The sequence below is a fragment of the Aphelocoma coerulescens genome, chromosome 3 (assembly GCF_041296385.1).
Source record: "Aphelocoma coerulescens isolate FSJ_1873_10779 chromosome 3, UR_Acoe_1.0, whole genome shotgun sequence".
NCBI lineage: Eukaryota > Metazoa > Chordata > Aves > Passeriformes > Corvidae > Aphelocoma > Aphelocoma coerulescens.
In genome coordinates this window covers 86082724-86110116 of record NC_091016.1, presented here as the reverse complement: position 1 = coordinate 86110116, position 27393 = coordinate 86082724, and positions in this window count along the sequence as shown.

Sequence of the window (27393 nt, the reverse complement as noted above, 5' to 3'; positions counted from 1 at the left end):
TTATATTAGAGTTTTATGTCATAAGAAACTTGCCAATGATATTTGTGTAGGCTAGTTTAGTCGATCCAAAAATAGGTGAGTCAACAGAAAACATAAGCAAATGACTAATTTTCATTATATCTGTAACTTGATTCTTATTCAAATAATCTTTTGCTTTATTACATATTATGCTTTATAGAATATTATAAAAACATGTTATTTCCTTAAATAATTTAAGTGACTTGTCATTTGGGATGTAAGAGAAGAATTAAATTATTTCTTTTAGTTTGAGAGAGAAAGGAAAAGAAACCCTTCTGTTTTGCATAAAGTTGTCTAAAGTTTATGTAAGACTTGTAAAACTTCTACAAACCTAAAATAGCATTTCTTAAGCAACTGTGGCTGAACAGGGAATGTAGCAATAAGCAGGAATCTACCAAACCAGTTACAGCTTTTAAGAGTGGTATGTGTCTGTACTGCAAAGCGAGAATTCCCATGTAACCAAGGCGACTTTGTGGCATTAGCTCTTTCTGGGATTTAGCCTTCACTAACTAGTTTTTTATTAAACTCTACCAAACTTCAAGGAGGTATCTCTCGGGTGGCATATTACAAGAGCATACAGCAGCCTTTTGCAGACTAAATATAATTAGGGTTAGCTGATTGCTAAGAGAATTAGAGGAAAAGCATCATGAAAAAAAAAGGGAAAAAATGCCCCTGTATTTTAAAAGCTGTATTCAAAGCTGCTTGTGTGAGTATACATAAAAGTTTTAATAAGTAATCACTAAGGATAGCAGATATATACCATACTGGTTAATTAAGCCGTCATGGAAAGAGTGCTGCAGTAAGCAGTCATTAGTGGCTTGCTCAACAGACTCACCTCTCGTTTTCTATCAATTGATTCTACTAGATGTTCTATTACAGCTGAGGAAAAGCAGGAAAAATAATTTGTGAAACCTAGATCAGGAATGACAGTTGTCTCTGAGTGTAGCATATCTCAGGACTCATTTAATTTGCTAAAAGAAAAAGAAATGGCTTAATTGGGGAGAAGTTAACAACACAAAAATTCTGATTTTTCTGTAGCCTTTCAGAGTTTTGTTTGGTCTTTCTCTCTTTCTGGCAAATTAAAATGGTTGAAAGGCACAAATATTTCTCATGCAAAACTATTTTAGATGATCCAAATGTTTTCTGTTGTGGAATAAATTCCTATATTCCTCTTCCTGCGTGTGTGTTACGTCATGGTTTGTAGATGAATGTGATTATTCAAGGAAATTAAAACAGTACCTCTGACTTCATTTATGCCACATAAGATTTAGATGTCAAAACAAGGTCTTTTTAAGGAAAATTAAGATACAGAGGTGGGCAGTGGAGTGTACATAAGCTTGAAAAGGAGCAAGTTCAAGGTTGACTGATATAGAGGGATAAATTTGCTCTTCTGTGAGTGTTTTGAATGTCTGTGCTCCTAATTAGGTCCTGCTCAAGGTTTAATTTTTTCATGTTGAATGGGGAAGCCGTAAAGCTGCAGATATTTAAAGGATAAGAAACTTGTAACACACATTCCCTGGTCTTCCAAACCCAGGCTGCACAATAGTGTTCTCTCACATCATCTGAGATATGAGCAGTCTGATTAAATTTCAGACCTGAGAAGGATATACCATAGAAGGAGAATTTCAGAATTGAAATAAATTATCATAAATGCCATTTGTTCTTAGAGAACAAGTGCACATTTTACTGAACACAGAGGAAATTTAAAAAATTAAACAAAACCAAAAACAAATCAAACAAAATCAAAGAGTGTTTCTTTACTCATGTCTTCAAGCCACTTCTATCCAGCAAGTGGTTTTCCTGACTGCATGTCATTTTTCATTATTGATTTCTTGAACTTCTCATTTCCAATGGCAAAACCTGATGATCTCTCCTTCTCTCTCTCTCTCCTCCTCTCTTCTTCTCCCCACCCCTCACCCCACATCCTTCTTTAATTTTAAATGTTCTGTGTCTGTATAGAGGGGCTGGTATTTCTATTCTCCTGGCGGTCCAGACCTGGTTAGCTATGGTTGTGCAGTATGGTTTATTTCTCATCCCTGATCTCAAATATCCTTCCAAGAAGAATCTGGAGATATTGGAGGGCAATGTAGATCTGGGTCTTCTGACAAGCACACATGCGGTAGTAGTGGCAAGACTGCAGTCTGATGTAATGAAGTGTGCCTGTCGTGCCTGTGCTGCCTGGACACAGTTGTATTTTGTAGACTAGTAGACTTCTGGATTAATGAAGAAGAAATCTCCATCTAGTGATGCTACAATTCTTACTTCTCAAATCCTTTTTCTTCCAGGAACAATTTCCACATAGTTCTTCCTGATTTCAGTGCCTTAATACACAGGTTTTTTATTAGTTCTGTTGCAGATGCAATGCCACTTGTAAAAGAAAAATAAAATACCTATATCCAGAAATTAACCAGGTCTAATGACTGGAGTGTTTGTGTAAATTATTATAAAAGCCTGTTTTTTCCTTGGGTGAGTCATTCTCCATTCTATGTCCAGAATGCACAATGGATAGCATGACTGGGTCAACTTCCGTCAAGCAGTTTGGATGCCACTGCCCTAATTCTGGTGATAAAAAAGTTTAGCTTGATAGTTAAGCCTCATACCAGGACAGGTGCTGTCAGAAACAGAAACAAATACCATGTGAATCTTTTTACTTAGTACTTCAGAGGCAGCCATAGTGTTAACAGTTGAGCCTTAGTACGTGCAAACCACCCACAGTGAAAAGAAAGGCTTTGGAGGTTTTGGAGAGAACCATTGTATTAGTATCAAGTAGAGACTTTGTTAGCTTTTGTCTTGGGTGGAGGCCATTATTGTTTCAAGAACTGATTAGATTTCCTATTGATTTCTTCATGAAAAGGCAGCCAACAATCTCATCAGTTATACATTCTTGAGTGCCATCTACTGGCACCTTCTCTAATACAAGCACATACACACATTTGCATGCACGTTTACATATTTATGTATGCACATATGCAGACACACATATCTGTATATGCATATATACATGTAAATGGGTCTATCAGTCAGAATTGCAATAACCAATTTACAATGTGTATTCACCCTTTGAGGGCTCTTGCCTCATTGTTACTGTGCTTAGGAGTTAAAGTAAAAGCTAAGATAAATTAGCAGAACTAATGAAACTGATATTCCTATGAGACTGTATCTCGTATTCCTAACCAATTCCATGCCCCCTCCCATAAGCACAGAACTCACAAATCTGAGCTCCTGGTCTTCCCAGCATCATCCTAGACTTTCTGAATTGACTGAGATTAATTGTTCTTTCCTCAGAGGGTACATACAATACATTCTGCTCTTTACTCTGTCTCCAGAGTTCACAAAAGTTTTAGAATATGCATATCTTTGAGCTACCTTTTCTTCTTCTCAGACCTCACTGGAACTGATCACCGAGGACATAAAAGTTACCAGGTAGACCAGCACAAATGCAGAGGCTGTAATCCCATCTCTCGTTTCATTTTAATTGCATTCATTTTCATGTAGCTCATTTTAATTAATTGGTTGCCCTAATAATCATTAAACATCACTTGACAGTTAAATAAATATATTAATTCTTCTTGAAGGAGATTTAAAGACTTTGGTTTTATTTGGAGCTTGCAGGTGAATCTTCAGGCACCAAGAAATATCCCAATGCCATTGGCATTCATATAGAAATGAACAGGTGAAAATGAGCACAGACTTTTGCTTACAGTAGTTCAGACATGTCCCTTGTTACTTTCACATGGCAAGTAGCATTCTCATAGGATAAGCACACAGTGCTAAGTTCTGGCCAGCAACCAAGGTCTTTGCAAAACAAGGCTGAAGAGATGGCAATTTTCTCAAATCTATATTCAGAATGAGTCTTTATCATTTATTTCTCTCCCATGGAAAAAATCTTTGTCCTGTTTCTACCATATAATAACAAATCAATATGAGAAAAAGACATCCACTCTACAGATCAGGCAGGGCTGTAGAAGCTACCTACCTTTACTCTGTCCAGGTGACAAAGTGTAGCTATATACATTTACCACACATAAATTACAAACTATCAAGTCAACAACCAAGCAACAATCGTTTGTGCCTTTTCAATATGGTCTCTGTCCTACTCCATGTGTTTCATGTGTCTATCAATAAAGGCCTGAGAAAAAAAACATTCATCATTTCATCTTTCAGAAGTAAATTTTAGTGATGAGCCCAGAACTCAAGCAGTTACTAAATATTTGTTGAAATAACATCCAAAAAGAAAAAAATACTTGCCATTTATAACCATTTGCTAAACTGGAAAGCAGAAACCTTGGTATAGAATCAAACTCCATTGCAACGTATCAAGATTTGGATTCCAAATGTTTTCATCCCTTTCTTTGTATTAAAAAAAAAGTGCTTGCTACATGAAAAGAATAAATTTTGATATGGAATTTTTAGAAAAAAGAATAAGGAAGCAACCATTTGCCACTAAATTATGATCCTTTTGAAAAATGAGTTTAACCTCATGAATATGAGCAGTTCTAGGAAACTAATATTTAAAAAACACTAAGAAACGCTAGAGTTCTCATCTAATTTTAAGCTAATATAAACCAAGGAAATGTAATAAAAAATGGAAATAAAAATATATCAGCTTCTGCACATTTTCCCCCTTTCCTTTTCTCTTACAGTTTTATTTCTATATTAAACCTCTATCTATTTCAAATTTTATGAAATCTCTGCTTTTCTACTTTTGAATTGATTGAGTGTTTTAACTTTTGGCTACTTCTAATATTGTGTTTAGGAGTTTTATTTTCCTACAAGACATCTGTCTCATCTTCTGAAATATGTTACATTCCCAGTTTTCATTTAATTTTAAATTAGATCAAAATAGAATAGAAATATAAACTAAAACCACTATGTTTTCCTGTTAGCTACTTTCTTTCCTTCATTTTTTCCCTGAAGTTCGGGTGCTCTTCCTGCCCTATTTAAGTAGACACAAACTATAAGCAAGCAGTTAGAAAGCAGGTACAAGTTGTTCTCTGTAAAGTTGCATTTGTGTAACATATATCCACCCCAGTAACCCTCAAAAAAACTAGTATTAATGATACTAGAGGTCAGTGGAAACACAACTATTGATTTTGATGAGCTTTGGATTAAGATCAAAAGAAACTGGAAGTTTTAATAGGTCATTTTTCATGGGAGGTGGAATAAGATTTTCACTCACTGCTGAATCATAAATAAGGAATAATATAATAATTTATTGTTTAACTCTATCCTGACTTGAAACGATAAGAGTTTTTGTTGGAAGTAGGTTTCGGAGCATATTGCATAAAAAATCCCAGTAGTACAAAGCCAATTCCATGTTTTATGATTTTGAAAATATGAAAACTGTGAAGAATTTCTCACTTGGTAAATGAATGCTCATTCATTTGTCTCACAGTGTATTTTAACAATTTACCTTTGCTCTATAGTTGACTAGAGACAGCAAAGATGAGTTCTGCTTGTTATAACAGGAGATTGCCAACCCATATAGTTAAACAAATCATATTTCCCATTACAGTCCATTATAGCATCCCATAGTTTTCTAAAACTTACAGTTTTTCAGATGAAACTTTGTAGGTTTGTTGTCTCTGAATATGATGTTTATTGTTACTGTCATTATTCTTATTACTGGCTATTATTTTCTGTGTGAAGATCGTTTATGCAAGCTGTTCAACAAGTTTTGAAAGATAACCAAGAAAGTGGAGAGGAAGATAATGTTTTATTTCATGTAAACATTCCTATTTTTAAGACTATTTAACAGTTTTAATGCTTCATATGATGACCAGAAAATTTTCCACTACATTGTATTTATTGCAAGTGTATCTGAATGCTCCCAGAAAAAAAAAAAAAAGGGGTAAAAATCTGAGAACAAATAACATAATATTAGACTTTGATATTTGAGAAATATTATCTGAACCTGTAATTAAACACTGAAATAATGAATACATGCAGAGACAAAGCTGAAGTTGTGTGTGCTACAGAGCAGACTGAATACTTAACGCAGCCATTTAGGAAACAGCACTATACAAAAAGAGTGCATCATTTGACCTGCAATAGAACTAAGCCAAGGAAAATGAAAAGGAGTGTGTTTCAATTTCGGCAATAAATGTCTAAGCTATTAGTAGAATGTATTTTCCACTTAATAATAAGGTACCATAAAAAATATATGATGTAACACTTAATACTGTAACCTGATTAATATTTTTACATCAGTTCTATAAAATAGAATAAAAACTTGGGGGATAGTTTGTATTTCTGGTCATACTGAAAACCTTCTCACTGGCATGTTGTCAGTAGATGTCTTTTTAAATATTCCCAAATGAATTTTTTTTTAACCTTCCTTTCTTTCTTCTTCCTTTTTCCCTTTTTCGTTTTTTCCCCCTCAATTCAATTTGCACTTTGTCTTTGAAGTTTACTCTCTGCCTTTAATTACCTTTGATGGACTGGTTAGACTCTTTCCACGGAACAGTTCATAGACTTAGGCTAATATATCATAAATGAGAAATCTTCTGCTTGAAGCACCATTTTAAAGAACCATTTAAAACTGGAAGGACAGATCACATTGACATACACTCAATAATAACATTTCACAGCTTTTAACAAAGCTGGTAGGCATGCTTTTTTCCCCCCCTTTTTTAAGTTTTGTTTTCTCCTCTCAGAGACAGCTGCCTATTCCTGTTCATGTATGGTTTCTGCCAGTACTCTGATGTCTTTATTTAGGGAATTATAAAGAATTGCTTGGAGTCTTATGCAGTTTCAAAAAACTTGCCATAGAAGGGGAGGAGGATAAAACTTATTCAGAAGACAGATGACAGCTTTTCATCTGGGGATCATACAGAAGGACGCTTCCTTCTATAAAAATAGATCCTGCAATGTTGTTTTCTCCTCACATTTTCAATGACCAAAAATTCTTAAAAAAAAAAAGAATACACTTAAAACTGTGAAGTTAGTGCAATCCTACAATTCTCATTCAGCCAAACTGGTATTTTTACAATTATTACTATTTTACACAGTAAGGCATGCAGAATTGGCTCCTAGAAAAACCAGATTGTTCCTACAGCCACCCCTCCCATCCTTCAAGAAACAATACCAGCCTGAGTCAAATCAGCTTTCACTAATTTTGTTTCATAAAGAGACCATTTGAATTGTATTTGTTGACAGTGTCTTTTTTTGTCTGTATCAGAAAACCAACAGAATAGAGGAACATTGTGATCATTATTAAATAAACTGTCATGCTATTTAACTGAATGGAGTGATTTAAATGTCACTATAATGAGCTGTTTGGAGTTTATTTTTTAGATTATAATCTGTTAATTAACAATTAATGTGTGCTTTTAAGACATAGCCCACTGCAGGAGGTACTGGTGAGGCATTCTGCCTCAGCAGGAGTGCTAGGCAGTAGTTAACACAGAATAAGCAACTGGGACAGATCCTCAGCTGGTTAGGATTTAACTTTGTATTTTCTAGAGTACAAAAGAAACCAGACTTTCATATGGAAATAGGCCATGGAAGTGTCTTTCAGCAAGTGGGAAAGGGTAGGGTTGTACCTTGTGAGGGTACTAAGCAATTGTATTCCCTGGGGATGGAAAAAAGTCATAATGCTGGAGTTTCATTAGCAGTATAGACAAGTGGGGATGAACCATTTAGCTGACCTGCTGCTACCAATTATACCAAGTACTGAAGGATCACTGATCATGTCGTTTGCCAGAAGAAGTGTTTCAAGCATAAATAAAGAACAAAGCAAGCAACGTTTGTACTACCAGGTTGGCAGTAGGGGAGTTATAAAGATTATCACTCTTATTTTATTCCAGGTCTTATGAAGGGTTGTTGGCCTGGGTAAAGTAGTTCCGTCACTGCAAATTTCAGCTTCAGCTGAGCTAGCTTGTTATGCAGAAATGTGAAGTAAATATGCTCATATTTACTGAGCTAACATTAAATTATTCTTTTGGTCTAGTTATTACTGACCACGCACCAGTGTGGATGCCGTTGGCCCCTATAACAGCAAAAGCTTTTCAATCCTCTACAGATAGAAACTGGAAATTTTAATTTAAAATAGATACACACACCCCACCCTACCCCACTACCCATACTCATAAGAGATGGTTCTGCAGTCCTAGTAATTTTGTTCAAATTCTACAAGCCAGAATATGATTGAGAAAGGTTTTCTGAACACTTTTTTTTGTTATTTAGTGATTAAAACCAGTGGCCAGAGCTTCATCAGGTAATGACAGATCTTTGAGATTACACAGCTGGCTTTTGTTTTTTTATCTCACCCAGCTTGCACCTCAAATGCATTGATATTGCTTGCTTGTCCTGAAGAGTTAGATAGCAAACATGTCTGTTTTGTAAATGAAGAGCTAGCAAACATTAGAACTAAAATCAAATTACCTAATTACAAATATGTATAGCTGTATGTAGAGGGATTTTTTCACACTACAGATAAATGTCTTTGATATCCTTTTTACACTGGTGTGTTCTATGTTCATCAGCTGCTTAATCTTGTCTTTTTTTTCTTTTTTACACCAGTCCTTAGAGAAATATCAAGTTCAACTTAATAAAAATAACAAGTATACTTGCTCCACAAAATCTCAGTGTAGATTTTCACCTGTACCTGGCACTTGTAGAAAGATTTCCTCTGTGCTGTGTTCAAGTTTCCAGCCACATGAATGCTTCCCACACCCTGCCTACCTGTATACAGATTTATGTGCATTCATGGACTCAGAATGGATAATTTGAGTTTTTGCCATGTATTTTTTATGCGTCTTGACTTATATACAAACTTTTTCTTCACTGAATTTGAGTTTCATGAAATATTACGTCCCTGTCTAAAGTCCTCTTGTCTAAAATATATTTTTGAAATACAGTTGTAAACAAATCTGTATAAACAAAATCAAGAAGTGATGAGAAAGTTCAGTACAGAGAAACAGAGAACTTGTTAAAAGGAAAAAGCTTATCTGGGCTTAAAGGAAAAATAATTCAGAAAGAGAAGGAGACAAAGCAAGAGGAAAATATATTTTTGAGGTTATTTGGAAGCATCACAGTTTTAATTTAAACAGAGCCATTAGCTATGCTAGCTGACACAGGGCAGCTTGTCTTCATGCCACCAAAATCTCTACCTAATTAATGAGAACTGCTGGCCCACAGTAGCTACTGACCTGTCTCCAGGAAGCCTGGAGGAGAGAGTGCTGGTTGGCTTCAGCCAAAACTGCTCAAGAACTGGGGCTAATAATGTGAGACCACAAGTGCATGAGTGTTTCTGAGATGATAACTCTGTGTTATTGGAGTTTCTTTTGCGGAGCTGCAGGTACAGCTCTGCGCCCTCTCTAACAAGCTCCTCTCTCACCTGTGCTGGTTTGAGATAGGAATTGGATCATCTCAGGTGTTTTCTGGTTGAGCTCAAATGTGCCTTCAAGACACTGCATAGACACCATCCTTCGTATCTTCACTAGTATATGGAACATAAACACTGTATCAAACTAGGCCCATGGGATATTTTATGTATTCTCTACTGCCTCATGTAAAATTTGACTTTTTTTCTTGGAAGGGAAAAGAAAAATTGAATCAAAAATTGCAATTACAATTATTGATTCTTGAAAAAATGATTATATATCTTTTCTTATTATATAAATTTATTGGGTTTTTTCTTTTCCTTACCAGAAACTCTAATGCTACATTGAACACAGGATTATTTCCAGCACTTTGCTTATCACAAAGCAGTTTCCAGATAAATAAAATAACAATTTATCCTCCATTCACTACAAAGGGTAAATTCAGAGATAACAGTGGTCTGGGGATTTAGAAATTGTGCTAAATTCATATGGTAATGAACATCTGTGATGTTTTGATGACTCACTTTCTCAAAAGGGTACAATCCCCAGGTTTCATTATTGTCTTTGAAAACTTGCAGGAAGTCCCACACGGAACACTGATGACAGACAACACAGGATGGTTTTAAGCAGACTCCCAGTAAGACAGAGGGCAACGCTAGGCTACATCCCAGTGTGATACAATGGCTAATGTCTAAACATGGAAAATGTCTCAATGTTTTAATGATGTTCTAAAACATTAATGAAAATATAATGTAATGAATCACCCTGAGTGGTGTTGTAATTTTTTGCCTGTTTGTTTGTTTTTCTCCATTTGCTGAAGTGGCGCAAATCAAGCTACCTGCAAGGAAACTCCTCTCAATGGCTTAATTCCTTTCTTTTGCCTCTCTTCCCACTCCTCCCATGACAGAAGAGACTTTTTTCAACTGTGTTCTGAGAATTTAAGAGTATGTTTTCCTAATCAACTGTGTTAAGACACTCAGCCAATTACAGTGGACAAATTTCTTTTTAGAAATAGGAATACCTCCTCCCAAGTTATTTTGCCACCAGTTTAATAAGATCAAAGAGAGAAAAACACCAAAAATCAGTTTTGAAAGGGAAGTCACAAAAATTTGCTATTCAGAAAGCTGTGGAAAATCCAGGAAAGGGTAAGATAATGCAGAAAATCCAAATGCAAGCTACTGCTCAGAGTAGAAAAGGAAGGACTAGGAAAGATATTAAGATATGAAAAATATGTTGCAGGTGAAATCAGAAAAACTGTTGTTGTCTGAAGCATTATCTCTGCCAAATGTCTATATCCTTGGCAGAAAGGGAAAGCTACAGAAAGCCCTTGCAACAGATGCTGCATTCAGCCCACAGAAGCCTGTACTCACAGGAGTGTAAATGTAAGCTGCCTGCATGGGAAACAGGTAGCTGGACAGCACCAATGGACCAGTGCTTTGTTTAACCATCTTGACCTTCTGTATGGGACTTGACCACCATTAATCTTACTGAGCTGTCTGCAACAGGAATTTTTTGCATTAAAGCTCCTTTTTTTTATAGGGTTAACTGTCTGTCCTAAGCCTTATTAATAGGAAATAAATACTTCATTCCTGAGAGGAACATGAGTCCATCACATGCTGCTTTTGAATTCATCTTTTTTCCCTTGTCAACTATTTTACCAAGATGATTATTTACAAGCATCTTTGCAATGACTCATGGATTAATGAATTTATTATAGAGCTAAAATTAATGAAAGTACTCTATTGAATAGATGAGATGCTTGATTTTTGTAAACATAAGGATAATTTACTTCATGACCCTCATAAAGTGATTTTTGGGTTATAGTGGAAAAGAAGATTTAGAGACACTGCATTTTTGTGCACAATTTTGATGCCAGCTGATTTGTATAATGAACTGAAATTTTTATTTTGTGAGTTTTCCTGCTCCTACCAGAGTCTGTAGTTTCTGAAGACATAATCCAAAATAAATGAATTAATGGGTTTATAACAAGGACTTGGGATTTTTATAGTTAACAACAAGTTTATTGCAGAGATCCTTACCTTAAGGCTTTAGGTTTATGCTTTCTCTGATAGCAAAGATCAGGAAGAAACCTAAATAGAAATGCAGATTTTCTACACTCTCTTGCTCTATGCTCTTAGATCTTCTTTCTGTTGTCTTTGAACTGGCCACAATAGGAGACAGTCTATTAAATCATGTTTGGGCTATCACAACAATTCCTTTTTCCCTAAGAATACTTTCCAATCTGTTTTAACTTTCAGGATGTTTGGCTGAGCTATACGTCTCTTTTTCTATCACTTAGCTCTCTTAAGTCCTGAGTGGTTCAAATTGCTCCAAATTTTGTTGAAGGGATTATTCTTTAATTGCAATTATTCAATGGGTATTTCATGATCTGTATTCACGGTACAATCATGGAAAAGTTTTAATCCTAAATAAGATGTTGAATAATAATTAAAACTACTGAAGATTTGATTAAGAGTGTTCAGGGATTATAAATTAGAATTAAAGGTGGCTATTGGGTCCAGGGGTAAATTCAAGGACTTTAGAAATCTTTACAAGTAAAACAAAAAACAGAACAACCCCACACACACCAAAGAAAACCAAATGAAACATGTTTTTCAAAGTGATTAAGAAATTTATTGGACTAAGGATTTCCTCTGGGAAGCTGTCTAAAAAAGCCACATAAAAACAATAGAATGCACTTTCTGAGCTCCACCGAGAGTTCACTGTGTATCATGGGAGATACAAACTCTGATTAGCTTCAGAGGGAGTGTTAAATGCCTGAACTGCTAAAGAAAAGTGTGTATATGGGGGGCAGAAGTGGAGCAAGAGAAAACTTCGAGGAGAAGAAGAAAATCAGGAAGTGAAGGCTGAATTTTATTTCCCATCACAAATGTGACCTCTTCATACAGTGAGCAAGTACACAATCTTTTTCCGATTTTTCCCCAAAAAGTTGCATTATAAAATGGGCTTTAAGAGTACCTCCATCATATAAATCAAAGGGAGAACATGTTGCATAATATCACAAATACATTATGAAATGAGTGAAAGTGGACTATTTTATCCTGATAACCACAGACTAAAAATTAATCCTCTTAAACACAGTAGGGACTCCTTATTTTAGCTAAGCAATAACACGTGCATATTTATACTTTTAAAATTGTACATAAGTGCATATACATTTGCATGTATGTCCATATTTATTTTACTTTTTACTGCAACTTTTTGCAATTCTTCATCACAGTATTAAGCCTTAAGATGATTGCATTGTCCTTCATTTCCAGTAAATTACTAGAAGATGTCACTGAAAGTGCAGAAGAAATCACAAATGTGTGAATCTTGAGAAATGTCTTCCAAAAATATCAGTACCATCTATGTTTTTAAAATAAAGTTTTATGGAAAGATTCTCTTCTGGCACCAATTAATGTAACTTCACAGATGTTAAGATTATTTCTACCAGAGAAGGCTAGTTAAAATGCCTAAACTCTCACCTTCTAATTACACGTGGTCATGCCCATAGAAATGCTCATTTTCTAACAAAATCACAGGGTAGTCTGAGTTGGAAGGGAACTGAGCTAATCTCAGGGTCAGAAACAGGGCAAGAAGTGGTTCCTCTAAAAAAAGTAATCCTCTGACATCTCTGAGATCGTCGGGCACTTAGAAGCTTCTAGCTGGAAAACGTGGCAGACAAGGTCTCTCTGTGATTTCCTGGGTATAATTTTACCTGGGATTCACAGTAAATAGGATTTGACTACTTTGAAATTGAACTCCACTCTTTCACGTTTTCTACATTTTCGTATAAGCTATTCTGTATTTCCTCATCAGTGTATATTAAAAGCCTCCTGGATATGAAGCTGTGACTTTATATCGGTAAATGATGAAAATAACTCAGAAAATCAATTAATTTGCCTCTAGCAAGGCATCAATTTTACATATGAATAGAAAAACAGTAAGTCTTTCTGAACACTGCCATTTCCCTAATACCTTTCTTTTTTCTTTTTTTTTTTAAATTTTTTATTCCAGACTGGAAAAAAAATGAAAAGGTTAACATTTTTTATTAGAAAACAATCAATTTTGATTTGATCAAAAAGTGTTGCTCAGGTAGCAATAACATGAATGTGATTTGGGCATATTGCATTTTTGAGCATATTGAAGTATGACTTATTTGTAAAGAATCAGTTCTAAATGAAAACTTGAAATAGTCAATATAAAATTTGGAAATTTAATATATTTATATTTTTAATAAATTCTGAGGTTTTTTAAAGTATCGCCAGAAGATAGTTCTTGCATTTTGACAAGAGAAGGCTTGTTCATTCTTTTAAAAAACCCTCACAAAGCCAATGTGGTTATAAGAAGCATATTTCAAAAAAACTTTTAAAATTACAGTACAACTTTGATTAAACTGTCCAACTGGTTATGATTTGATTTAACTATATGAAGTATGGATCAAGCTTTTAAAGTCATGAGAGCTTAATCTCTGCCTTGAGCATCTCTGATATGGTATTTTATGTAGACATATGGCTAGCACTGATTGATAATTGCCTTTGCATATAATTTTGAGAAGGAAGTAGCATGTCAGCCAACAAGAAATTATGATTTTTTTTCAGTGATCTCCCAAACTGACATTGTAGATTCTTGACAGAGGGAAGAGTTGCAGTCCATGTAGTCATTGCCCAAGTGCCTACACCCAAAGCACAAAGATAGTACCTCTTTGCTTTTTGCAGCTGACTGTAAAAGGAAAACAGTGCACTGTAAAGCAGAATGGTGACAGACCAGAGGATACGAGAGATTACTAAGAACCACTAATTATGCATCATACATTCAAAGTGGGAATGACAGCATCATTGTGAGTGACAGCAGATATTAAAATTCCCCGGGGAAAGACACAGTCTTAAGCGATGTCCCACAGACAGATTCAGAGGTAATATGGGTCCCATGAGTTGAAATCAAAATTCAGGAGAATTTTATAATTCTAGCTGAGAAGCTGAAGTTGCCTGAGACTGAAAAAAGACTGTATCGGGTCCTAAGCATTTTTAGGCAACACTCCTGTAGTTTCAGGCCTGTATGTTCTCTAAACCTGAAACTGTTATGAATGATTCTTTATTTGTCATGATTCCATCTAGTATTACATGTGTTTTTAAATACCAACGTTGTAACCATTTGCCCCTCTGAACTTCATCAGCTCAGACAATTATATCTTGTGTTCTTCAACATACTGAGAACTAGGTGTTTATCACATGAGATTTCAAACCATTCATGACAGTTTTATAAAGCAATTATCACAGAGTTATTATTTATGTAAATGTATTATGGTATTTTTCCTGATAACTTAATTCTGGCTGCATACCTGTGCTCTTCTTCATCTCCTGTGGAATCGGCTATTATGCATATGCAGTGACAGATACATGCAGATGGGAAATTACAAGTGTTCTCTAATTTGCTTCTGTGTATTACTTGCATTTTTGAATTTGCCAAGTCTCTGAATGAATGAGGAACTTGCATGTTTTCTGTGAATTTCACTTTGTGTTTTTTATAGCATAAACTATAAAAAGTGTTTTGAATATGTCTAATGAAAGTTGTATACTGATCTCAAGATATTAAAAAAAAATAGAGACTTTGTCTACAGGCAAAGTTAATAAATAAAGGAAAAAAAAACCTCTGTGTATTAAACTGCAGATATGACTAGACCTTCAGCTTTTTTAAAATAAAAATTCCAAAGCTCACAGTCTTCTAATTCACAATTCCATTTTGTATCAAAATTTATCTGAACAATTTGAGGCTCTAAACTTTCTAAAGTGCTGTAATAAGGATTTGTATGAAACATCTTGTCTCTACTCCTTCGCACCAGATCATAATAACAAGAACATCAATAAGCTTAGGTATTTTGCAGAAAAATAGAATTAGGGTATTTTTCTGTTTTTTAACAGATTTTTCTGCTCCATCATAAAAATAATATATTCAATATAAATTTTATTTCAATATTTTTCGTGAAAAATTGATTTTTCAGGTTTGATTTCAAATAAAATACAGGCATGCAGGTCTGGAGCTTGATCCAAAGCCAAGCAGATATACATTAGGTCTAGTGCAGTCAAAATGTTACAGATAATGAGAAAAAAAAAGCACATTTAAGTAAGTTTTGTAACAGTTTGTTTAAATCTTTTTTTATTATTATAGTATAATGAATACAATTTGCATATTATTTCTGAATTCTAAATCAACTTATTAAAATAGGTGAAACAGTTCCTGGAATCTTCCATCAATACAATTTACTTACTCACTAGTACATATTTAATTTTATAATATTTATTGCTTTGCTTATGGGTGGAGAAATTTAAATTAAGGACTATTTTTTATTTTTCAAAATTAACATGACAATTGCAAATAGATAAACTGCTCCATATGCAGGAATATATCAAACCCATAGGGGCACCTTTCTTCAAGTTCAAAGGGAGATTAATGCACTTGTTATGATGTAAATTACATTTCTAGCACTGACACGAAAGAATTGCTATACAAAATGTACTGTATAATATATATAACTTTGGCACCAGATAATAGTTATGTGTCATTAATTTAAAATGTATATTTTCCTCTGGAAAGTCCCTAACAGGATACAAACATTTTTCCCTATGCGTCTCTTTTACTCCCTCACAAAAAGATCCACTGTTTCTCAATTACGCGGTGGCTGAAATGTAAGTCTGAAATTCACATCTGTGAATTCAGAATGCTGGGGAAAAAAAGTTCTGGGTAAAAATTAAAAAGTTATTTTTTAATATGCTTTTTACTTTGCAAAATATTATTTTTTAGATATGTGAATTTTAATTATCTGTTTGATCTTTTTTAATGGATTTTAATCTTCCATAGAGAAGAAAAATATTTGATATTCCAAGATTTTTAGAATATTTTGGAAAATAACCAAAACCACAGGGTTCCTTATACATTTTACATTTTATTTGTGTTGATGAATTGACAATATATATCCTCAGTTGTTATTTTTTCTTCTACTGTAAGCAGAATTAACACTTTAAGCTGGGTAACCTATGACCGAAGGTCTATGAGGTCATACAGATTGAAAATTGATGACAGACTGAATGGAGAAAACAATCTGAAAGTTATGCTGGAATGCAACTCATATCTAGACTATTTAGACTTTAAACAGAACATCATATATGAGAAATTTAAGGAAAAGCCTGAGATATGAAAAGACATCTGAGTCTATTGGAGAGCCTAAAGTAGCAATAAGTGGAAAACCTCAAGGATGGTTAAGAAGGACTGCTGAGGTTTGGAGAAAGGGTGGGACCTATGACTTTTAAGGAAGGTAGTCTCTTAGAACTCCAGATTTCTGAAAGACATAATGAACAGGTCTTCAGAGTGAAAAAACCCAGGCATTACAGACTCAGAAAAGCAGCAGAAGGGAGGAAAAAAGAGATTTAGCAGGGTGTAGGCAGAGGTACCCAGAGGCAGAGTATAGGACATCAAAGGTAGAGAAATTATTCTTAACATTATTGAGTAGCATTTTGGGACTACAGGCTTGCAACTGGGTCATTGGCTAAACTCTGGCCTGAGGTTAATCAGCAGAAAAATAAATCTTCGTGGTGTGTGTGGATGGGTCTTTCAGCAGGAGCAGAACAAGGGGTTTGTTCTGGAATCCACCACAGGTTCCATCCCATGTGACTGTTGTTATGGTGCTGCACATGTACAGATTGCACAAGAAGGAGTTTTGGGAATGAGTACCTCCACAACCAGCAATGTCTACCCTCTCAGAGCTGTATTTACAAAACTACTGGCCTGAAAAGTAGGTCCCTGACAACCAACACGTTCAGAGGAAATTCAGCTTTGCCAAATTGACTCAGCCTATAAGTGTTACATTAAATGCAACACAATACTGAAAAAGAGCCAAAATGGGTCAGGAAATGTCTGCTTTAGATAGTGGCAGTGTAAACAGTTTTGCTGAAAGTAACAGAGAGCTACTGCACTGTGTAAAGTTTTATTAGATTTAATCTCCCATTAAAGTTAGTTCCTTTGTAGATCAGGAGGAAAGAATTATTTTATAGGCACAGTGGATCAATATAAAATAGAAGCTTCTTTTCCAGACAGTCTAGTTCTTATGAAAAAAATTACTGTCCTAATGGGAACAAGAAGAAACCCAGGATACTAATTCTAATACTTAGAAGTGATCAATGACTTTTCAACTTCAGATAATAACAGGCTGGCTCAAAAATTTAAAAGTATTTTAAATATTGCCATGCTGAACACTATCAAGGAGTGCCATGGGAGAATTGGCCTTGTCCTGCCTTGGGGGTTCCAATGCCCCCAGTGCTCTGAACAGCCATGCTGCAACAGTCCCAGGGCCAGGAGAAGGGTAGCCTGATCCTAGTTTTAGAGTTTAGGGCACTCATTTACATTCAGGAGAGACACATCTCCCCTCCTGGGATTCATGCCTGTTTTCCTACATCTTTTATTCTATGTACTCATATTTCTGAAATCAGGGGCCACGTCTGTGCCTGGGAGACTGAGCTGAACCCTTGGAAATCCTCAGGGTAGGCAAGGAGATTCCTCAGATAACTGGGCGGCTTCAACTGGCTGCTGAAAACCAGACAGAGTGTGCTGCTTTAAGTGGAACAAAAGAGATCTTTCAGTGGTCTGTCTTCATTCAGGTGAACAGAATCTCAGTCAGTGCCTCATCAGAAGGAAATCCCATTGACTATGATCACTTAACCTTAATTCTAGTCTTTAATGAAAGACATGTCTTTTCCTGTTTAAAAAAATTCCTTTAACCCATTTTCCAGACAACTTACCAGATTGGTCCCGGTAAAAAAAATCTTTAAAAATTGTGTTCAGGATTTCAGTTATAAACATCTAGATACCATAACTGTGAGTCAGATTTGAGATGGGTTCTGAGCTAAAGGTTTTTCTTACTTTGAAATAAACTCATAAATATAGTCCAGTCTTTGTCCAGAGAATTCCTGGGTTGAGATAAAGACAGTTTAACAGAGAAAGCAAAAGCCAAGCACACAAGCAGAGCAAAGCAAGGAATTCACTCACTGATTCTCACGGACAGGTCGGTGTTCAGCCATCTCCAAGAGAGCAGGGCCCCATCACAGGTAACAGTGACTTGGGAAGAAAAACTCCATCCTCTGAATATCCCCTCCTTCATCCTTCTTTCTCCCACTTTATGTGAGCATGATGTCATATGGTCTGGAATAACCCTTTGTTTAGTTGGGGTCAAAAACCTCTCTAGTTATCAACCCTGTGTTTAGTACAAATCAAAAGCACAACCTCATACTAGACACTGAAGAAAATAAACCCCATTCAGAATCAGCAGAAATTATTTCAAGCTTAGCATTTTTACTAACTTGACTCTCTGATACAGAATAAAACTATAGGATTTCTCTTCACAGTTCTTTTAAGTACTGTTTTCCTCTCTTCCCAAACACTTCTAGTGTAACAATTATTAATTATATTTTGATAAAGATCCCTTTTGTTCTAATATTATAAGGAGAGGATTATAACCTTTTGGGTTATAATCTTTTATAAACATTTTTTCTATATGATAGAGCACATTAGTCAGCAGAGGTACTAGGAGCAAAAAATTATCTTTTAATAATTTTTTTTGCATATATCCTCTCAGAGAACAGATTTTACACCTTTATTGTTCGGTAGAACATGTCCTGTACCTGAGTTCATACCTGTTGTATATATTGTTCTGTGACTAACCTAATATAATAAAGGTACCCAAAGACAATATTTGTGGTTTTAAGATCATAATAATCTGAAAGTAAGTAACAGCACAAAGGAACTTGAATTTAGCAGTACTATCACTTTAATTTTTTAGGATCATATCACTTTTTAATTTTTTTATTAATAACCTTAGTTAGTAATCTCAAAAGGGTATGCTTTTCAAACTGTATAGATTCTTCAGAAAATGTAGTCCCATGGAGCTCTTTAGAATCCATGGATGTGGTTTAGATATAACCAAGCCTTGGAACTTTATAGAGGTTCAGCAGGTGGCAGTAAGATGTGGAACACAACCACCTAGGAAAATGACACCACAGTGGTATTTCCCACAGCTGTAGGTAACTGGTATGAGGAAAGACACTTTATCCTGTGAAAAATATTATTCAGCCCAGATGAAAATTTATTCCTGCCTGACAGCACTGAAAGCTGTAAGGGCCTTCAGCATTTCATCCTGGGACTAAGTGAATCAGAGGGTAGGACTGCAATGGGACTATGACTGCTTTCTGTTGTCTGTAGGCAACTAAGGTAGCATGGCCACAGTTGTGACAGTTCAAACTGTAGACTTTGAAATTGTTAATCATTCCTACTAGGAGGACTTTCTTAGTTTCAATGCTCTGGAAAGTTTCTTCTCAAGATTTGCCAGAATACAGCTAATGACCTTGAAACTGATTCCCAGCTACTAGAAATCAGTGAAGGCAGTAATTGGTCATGATTTATACCAGCTGAGTTTCTGTATTCTTATCTCTCTAATGCTTGGGGTTTTTTTCCCAAGATAAGATTTTTGATATCACTCCAAGCTATAAAGAGATTCAAATTTTAATTTTCTTTACCTTTTCTGTTCCAATTCCAGAATTTAATCAGATGGACAGGTTGTTGTCATTCCCATTACTGTTATGATAATTCTTGCTGTTCAGTCTTAAAGAAAACACACTATGCTCATTTTAGCCTAAACTTTACTTCCCATACTGACTTCTTATTTGGCTTGTTGTCTTTGCATGTCTCCTCTGATCAACAGCACATATGTATTTATTGTTGAATTGGATCTTCTACCAAACTCGACATGCCCTTGTAATGCACATTCCATAAACTACTAAATTAGAAGAGCTAGAAAAGTTTGTGGAAATAACAGGGCAATGTTTCCTCATTTTGTTGTCTGCAAAGCAAGAAATAATTGTACTGGAGTCTGAGTTTCAAACTTTGCAAAATATTTTGACACCGAGGCATTGAAGGTTTGGGTAATTTGGTATGGAGGTATGTTGCTGTCTTGAATTCTGACAGCATTGTGTGTATTAATGTAACTGATCAATGTGCTTGACATGAGATATTTTTTCCCTAGAGTGCTCCCAGATGTTTCTCAGAATATATTTCCTCAAAAGAAGTCAAACTGCTAAGTTCATTTTGCCTCCTAATGCGAGCCATCCACATTGCAAGGAAAAAAGCTAAAGCTCTGTGTGGAAAGGGCAGCAGGAGATATAAAACACAATTTTAGACTCTGGTCATTACTGAACACCACTATGAGTAGTAGCAACTCACAGATTATATTGTCTCAGTGCCATAGTATTATTATATCATGAAGCCCTGTAAATGAAAAATAAAAATCTAACCCTCCTCCTGATATTTTATTTCTGATTCTCAAATCAAAGTGAAGCAAAAATTAAAGAAAATGTACAGTGTATCTAGAGAGTGCAGAGGTTTTATTCCCTTGAAATAGCTTGGGAACTTCAGTTAACATTAGCCATGTCACATGGCAATTTTATCTTAATGAAAGCGATGCAACTTGCATGTTCCTAGTAGAAGTTCTGCATTTCCATTAGTTTCATCATTACGTACTCGTGGTATATATCTGTGGACAGAAATATAGCTCTTCATGCTTCATGTCATTCAGTACTTGAGTGACAGTAAATACCAAGCCATTATGGTCACAGTGCTCTGTCTGACCAGGGATAGATAAGTATAGAACATAAAATGGGTAACTATTTTGTGATTTTCAGTTGAGAGGAGCTTGTCTAGCTCAACTCTCTTGCTGGAATGACAATTATCTCTTGGCAGACTTAAGCAGTTACAGAGTACACTGAGATAGAAGACACTTGGGGAGGAAAGTTCCTGTGGTTCAGAAGTGAATAAAGGAAGTTACTAGCACTGTTCCAGAAGTACTGCATTCACTAAGGGGTAGTGCAATGTTATCACCTTCCTGTGATAAGTGTTCCATAGCCTGGTTTGGGTGCAGAATGGTGAAACTGAGAGTGTACTCCCACAGAATCCAATATGGCTCACATAGACACAGACTGAGTCTCTTTTATCTGCTATTAGCTAAGCCTGAACTCACACCTGAGAGCTCAGGTTTTCCTCTCTTCAGTTCAGTCCATTAAAATATCCAGCTGCTTTTTCTAAGGAATAAGGCAGTTATCTCCAACAGTGAAGCTACTTTTCTGTCTCCAAGCATACATACCTCTTATTTCTTGTGAGCTAGAATAAATGCAGGTGTCTGTACACCATGGTAAAGGAAATATTATCTCTCATCTGGCCACTGCCTTTAAAAAATACACTCCTTTTATCTTATCTGATAATTTTTGCTGAATATTTTATCTCAGAATCACTTTAATTTTTATGGAACGCATTGGACCATCACCTAGAGCAAAAAGACAGAGTGGAGCATCTTAAAGTGTCTTTGTATATATTTAAAAATCTGTGTCCTCTACTTCTAAACTGGCATAAATGTCTTCTTAGTCTTCTTGCAGGAAAAAAAAAGGCAAACGATATAAAAATTAAAATAAAACCAATCAAAAAGCAAATAGAATGTTGAAAAGGTGGAAATTTTGCTTCAGCATGTTAACATCTGAAGCAAAGGATTGAATTTCTATTTGTAAAACCTGGGCATCATAACTAGATTGCTATGACTAATCATATATCTACAGCAAATTTTAACCATGTTCAATAAATTAACAGGCAAGGAGAGCTACAGGGGACCAGCCTGTGCATCCACTGAGGGGTATAAAAGGAATATTTAAGCAATACTCTTACTATTTCTTTGATGGATACTTAAAAAAGAAATGAAATGGAGAAAAGAAGATCATCCTTGTTTTGCACAGGATAGCCCAGACCTGTGCACAAGAGAACTCCTGACCCACAGAGAAACATTTTGGGTAATCCATAGTGGATGCCCAAATCTCATGTACGCTTGGTTAAATAAAACTCTGCACTGAGACAGGCTGTGGATTTTGCATCAGTATTGGTAAACAAAATGGGATGTGGTTGCTAAAGCCCTGGCCAGTTTCCTCAGTTTTTCTTAGAACGATTCCTGGCATGGGTTTGACATCAGCTGGCTCATCCTCACCAGAGAATACACAAACATGTTCTGATACATTTTCTTCAGGGAAAGGAATTTCTTCAAATATGTGTGAGCTAAGCTTTGTTGTTTATCTTCACAATGAGTGAATGGGCACTGATGCACTGTGTTCCCAGTAGAAGAAAGGTCTCTCTTGAAGCAAGAGGGGCCCTATGTTATCTCACTGAGACTGCAATGATAGATGAATGGACAGGAACTGTCCAGGCATTTTTTGTTAATGTAATTAGGTATTATTCTGGTACACATACTTAGCACCACTAAGATATTACTATACTACTTACCACTAAAAAGGTAAATTGAGCTATTAAAATAATGCAGGATCACATTCTGTCTTCAATTTCTGCCTGTAGACCCTGGATTGTAAAAACAGAAATTCCACAGATGGCAGAATCCAGGTAATTTTAAAACCTCTTTCTACATTCAACATGTATAATTTCTGGCAAATCTTTTTCTTCTGTAGTAGTTTCACTTTCTCCTACATTCACTACACTGTCAAATTTATAATCACATCACTGAATCCTAATAATATATTTTGCACTCTTTCCATACTAATCATTACCTCCTTGTTTCTCGCTGATTAAAAGCACATATATATAAAAATTTCTAATATTATTTTAATTTCTTGTCTATGAGCTTACATTAATTACAGGTTTTCAGAGAGCTAGACCTTCATTCTTAAACTGAAAATTTGCTTTTGCTCTAGTGCCGTGAGACAAGAGGTAGCAGCTAATGTTTATATTATTGATTAATCAGATACTGAAGGGATTAGGTTCTAAGATTGTTTAGTACAGGAAAATCCATAGTTATTGCATTAAAACAGATTTTAGGACCTTGTTTATTGGCTACATTCATGGTCAGGCCTCTGGGATTTATTCAATCTGAAATGTCTATATTATATGTGAACATAAACCAATCTATTAAGAAGAATATCTAATGTTGGTCACACAGAGGTAAGTAATTGTAGTAAATTACAGGTCAGTAACAGAAAACGACCATTTACATAAACACTTGTAAATTTAGAAAACTGCCAAAACATTAAATATCTTCAGTAAATAAAGATGAAATTTGGACTAGTACCTGATTTTGGCTACCATTTTCTTTCTTTAATGGATTTTCTCTTATGCATTCATTTTGTAATTTTCATGGATAAAAAATTTCATTGGCTTGGCCATAACTTCTACATGTGTATTCAAACAGAGCAATGTCTCTTATAGCTCTCCTGTGTATAATGTACTGACTAGCACAAGCAAATACTGGTTATTTCTTTGAAAGAGAAAATGTCAACACTGTTAACATACGTGGAGAGGTTCACACATGTGGAGACCCACATATGTGGGTCTTCACGTGATTGAGCATTTTGAACAGCGTACAAGATAATGGCTTTTTGAGAGTGAGACACATTAAAAAAAAAATTAAGAGCTGCATTAATAAACTGCACTAATAAACTGCATAAAGAAAATGTTTATTTGATGAATTTAAACACTTACCATATTTTCAAACCATCTGCAAAGAAAACATGGTTTTGGGTTTGTTCTAATTTTTTTGTAATTTGGTATGCCATTTTGACACTTAAAATAGGGTGGTGTTAACACCACCTTTTTTCAGCTTCCTGAGAAAAGTCATGATAATTCCAAAGCTCCAAAGTCATGTATAAAATATTGGTTCGGATTCTAAAAAAAACCTTGAATTTTTTACCCAGAAACATTTTACTGTTTTTCTAACTTGAGTTTCAATATCTGTTGCAAACACTTGCATGGATGTACATAATTCTACTTATTAACAGTATACTCTTCATTCTGTGTTTCTCCTCTTATCAATCAATTCAAGGGAAAAACAATTTTGCGATATATTTTCCTGGCCTTTTTTCTGTTTGAACACATGGTATTATTCAATCTTACCTAACAGTATTTCCCATTCTAGCAAGTGATTTCTGGTCCACCTTTTTTATTGTTTTTCTTCCTATCATCAGTGATTGACTGATTCAGTTCATACATTGTCGTGTGTAGCAGTAATTCTGTGCTCCTTATGGCTTTCCATTTTTCATTTTACTTGTGAATAAGAGAATTTTTCTCTTCCACAATGACAATATTTTGCACACCACAAGCATTTCCACCAGGCCTCTATCTGTGAAGTTCTTCCTTCTTCGATCTTATTCTGCTTAAATGGCCTTTCTTTGAAAGTATGCAATATTCCTGCCCAAATACATCTGCCTAGAGTGAAGCTTTGCCATACTGTAGGTGGTGGTGTTTTAGACAACAGTTCCACACTACCCAGTGTTTGCTGCTCTTGTTCATTCCCTTCTATTTCCCACCCACAAGGACTTCATAAAATGGATTCAAATAAGTAGGTGATTTTATGCAAGACACGTTTTCTTTCTACAACTGTTCTTGAAATTCTGTTTTCATTTCTATTAATTATTGTCAAGAAGAATCTTGGCACAAACTAAGTCATGGCTCATGGCTTGTCTTTATGAGCTCAAAGTCTTTTAGTTCAAATGCCCTTTAAAAAAAAAGTGCTTTGATCTGATTCCTTACCTCTAATCTGTAAGTACCTGTTATGTTGCTGGAGGTGTTGTTGACAGAAAAACTTTTATTCCTTAAACTAATGTAGTTCTGAGTTTTTTAGAAATGCATCTCCTATGATAGCCACTGTATTTAAAAATAAACTTGTTTCTTTAGCTCAAAATTCATCCTGACTGATATAAAGTGGAATGATGAAAACTTTCCTTACACATCGTAAAAAACATCTTCATGGATAACTAACCTTGGTATAAAAATGCTGATTTCAATTAACACACAAGGTTATTTAAAAATCTAGATAGAAAAGGTGTAAACTATAAATAAGAATTTAAATTTGTTCAGATATACGAAATATTACATGCTAATCAACTTTTTGTGGGGCAGTTAAACAGGCTATAGAGCTGCATCTTTAGAAGGATTGATAACACAAGTATGTTCCTTGTAAAAGTAGCTGCGGAGGCTATAAAGGACATACAGATCATCACAGATCAAAAATATGCCACTAATATTGAACTCTGAGAAAGTAAACAAACTTGGAAATTTAAACAGTGCACTGCAGCTAGCTCATATGATTCAGATAAACTATGAGATTATGAAGATGGAAACTTTACTGTGGTCTATGGTATTCTGAAGATCACTATTGTGTATTCTTTGTCATTTTTGCTGTGACCTCTCTTCCAGTATCAGATGCTGCTACACTGTCTAGATGATATTCAGTATATTTTCTCATTCCAGTACCATACTGCTTAATTCTAATAGAAATGTTGGTAAAAGCAATTTAGTTTTACTTGGTTTTCCAAGTGTCCCACTATTGACAATTCAACTGGTAGTTAGTGTGATTTTGTGAATCCTTTTTTCAGTTCCATGTAACTGTACTTTTCAGTAATAAAATAAGCATTTAACATATAACAATGCAGTGAAGCATTATGAAAAAGAATATAAAATATAAAAGAGAGTCCATAAAATACCCATTTTTAGGAATGGTATTAGCAAATACTTGTTTTTTTCTTCCTAGTTTCCTGGTCTAGCAGTAATTTAATTTGCAGGACCTTTTACAAAGTTTAAAGTAAGAAAAAAAATCCTTTTCACATCCTAAAATCTTTGCAGTCATTTTCTAGCTTTTAAGATGAATTTGAACTCTTGCTATAGCAAGGGCTTTAAGTGACAAGTTTTGATGTTTTACACTCTTTGTTGTCTTGCATGTCAGGAAAACCAGGCATTGCACTGTCCTCTACAGAGGGCACCTTTCCCTGCTGTGCAGCTGTGTTAACACTGGTCTTGCAGTATGACCAAAGCCCTTGCCTCATACCTTCTCCATCTGACTGGTGCAGGAAGATGCACCTTGGAGCTGGATCAAGTCTGCTACAGGGCACAGCGACTGCTCTCTGAACAAGTTCACTCTCCAGATGGAGAGAAGGCAAACATGAAATGGGAGTCAGCAGAGCTTTAGCACCACTCCCATGCCTTTATTTGCTCAGCACAATAGACCTCATGTACTACAGTAATTTACCTCCTCCTGCCTTTTCTGCCCTTTCTTCGACCCCCACCCACAACAGCAAAGAAATCAATCAGGAAGGTTTTCTCTCTGAGTCATCCTTAGAGAATCTGGCCATTTCTTCTACTGCTGTCAAGCTGAGCTCAGACTAGCTCTTGGAGAGTGTTACCAAAGTTGAATAGTTCTATGCAAAATAATCAATCCAGGAAGAATTCCAGCAACTTTCCTCCACAGCAAACAAGAAAACAAACAAGTCTTGTATTTGTTTCTCCTTTGGAAGACTGCAGATTTAGAGGGTGACAAAATGGGCACGGTTTGTCTCCTAACAGATTATGAATGCCATGTGTGACATTGCTTAAAAAGATGGAAAATGTTTATACAAACTGACAGAGATAGCTAATCTAATTTGTGGTATGTGGCATGCATGTTTTTGAACCAAAAAGTTTGTCATACACCTACTGTTTGGCTGTAGATTGTATGGGAGACAGAACTTGTTGACACATTGCAGCTGCATTTCAACTCATTGTGAAATGCTTTGACTTCAACAAAATTCACACCATGTGCCAAAGAAGAAGAAAAAGGAGTGTTACCGTTTCCATCTCTCTTTTACTGTCTTTCACTGAAGGTGAACTTCTCTGATTTTGCAGGTGTTACAAATGGGGTAAGTAAAGCAGTAAAGCACCTCAGCTTTTTTCTTTTTTCTTATTTTCTTTTTTCTTTTTTCTTTTTTTTTGTTTTAGTCTTTTTTCTTTTTCTCTTTTTTTGCTGGTTTGGTTTTGCTTTTTGTGTTTTTTTCAGTGCAGACTCCAAAAGGAGGTAAACATGACCTGCTAGTCATTGCTGTTTCACAGAAATAAGGGATGGAATTCCACCACAGCTGGAAGTTGCCTAGGGAGGCTCTGGTAAGGGAAGTGGGAAAAGTTGGCAGTTAGAAGTGATGGTGAGGGATATGCT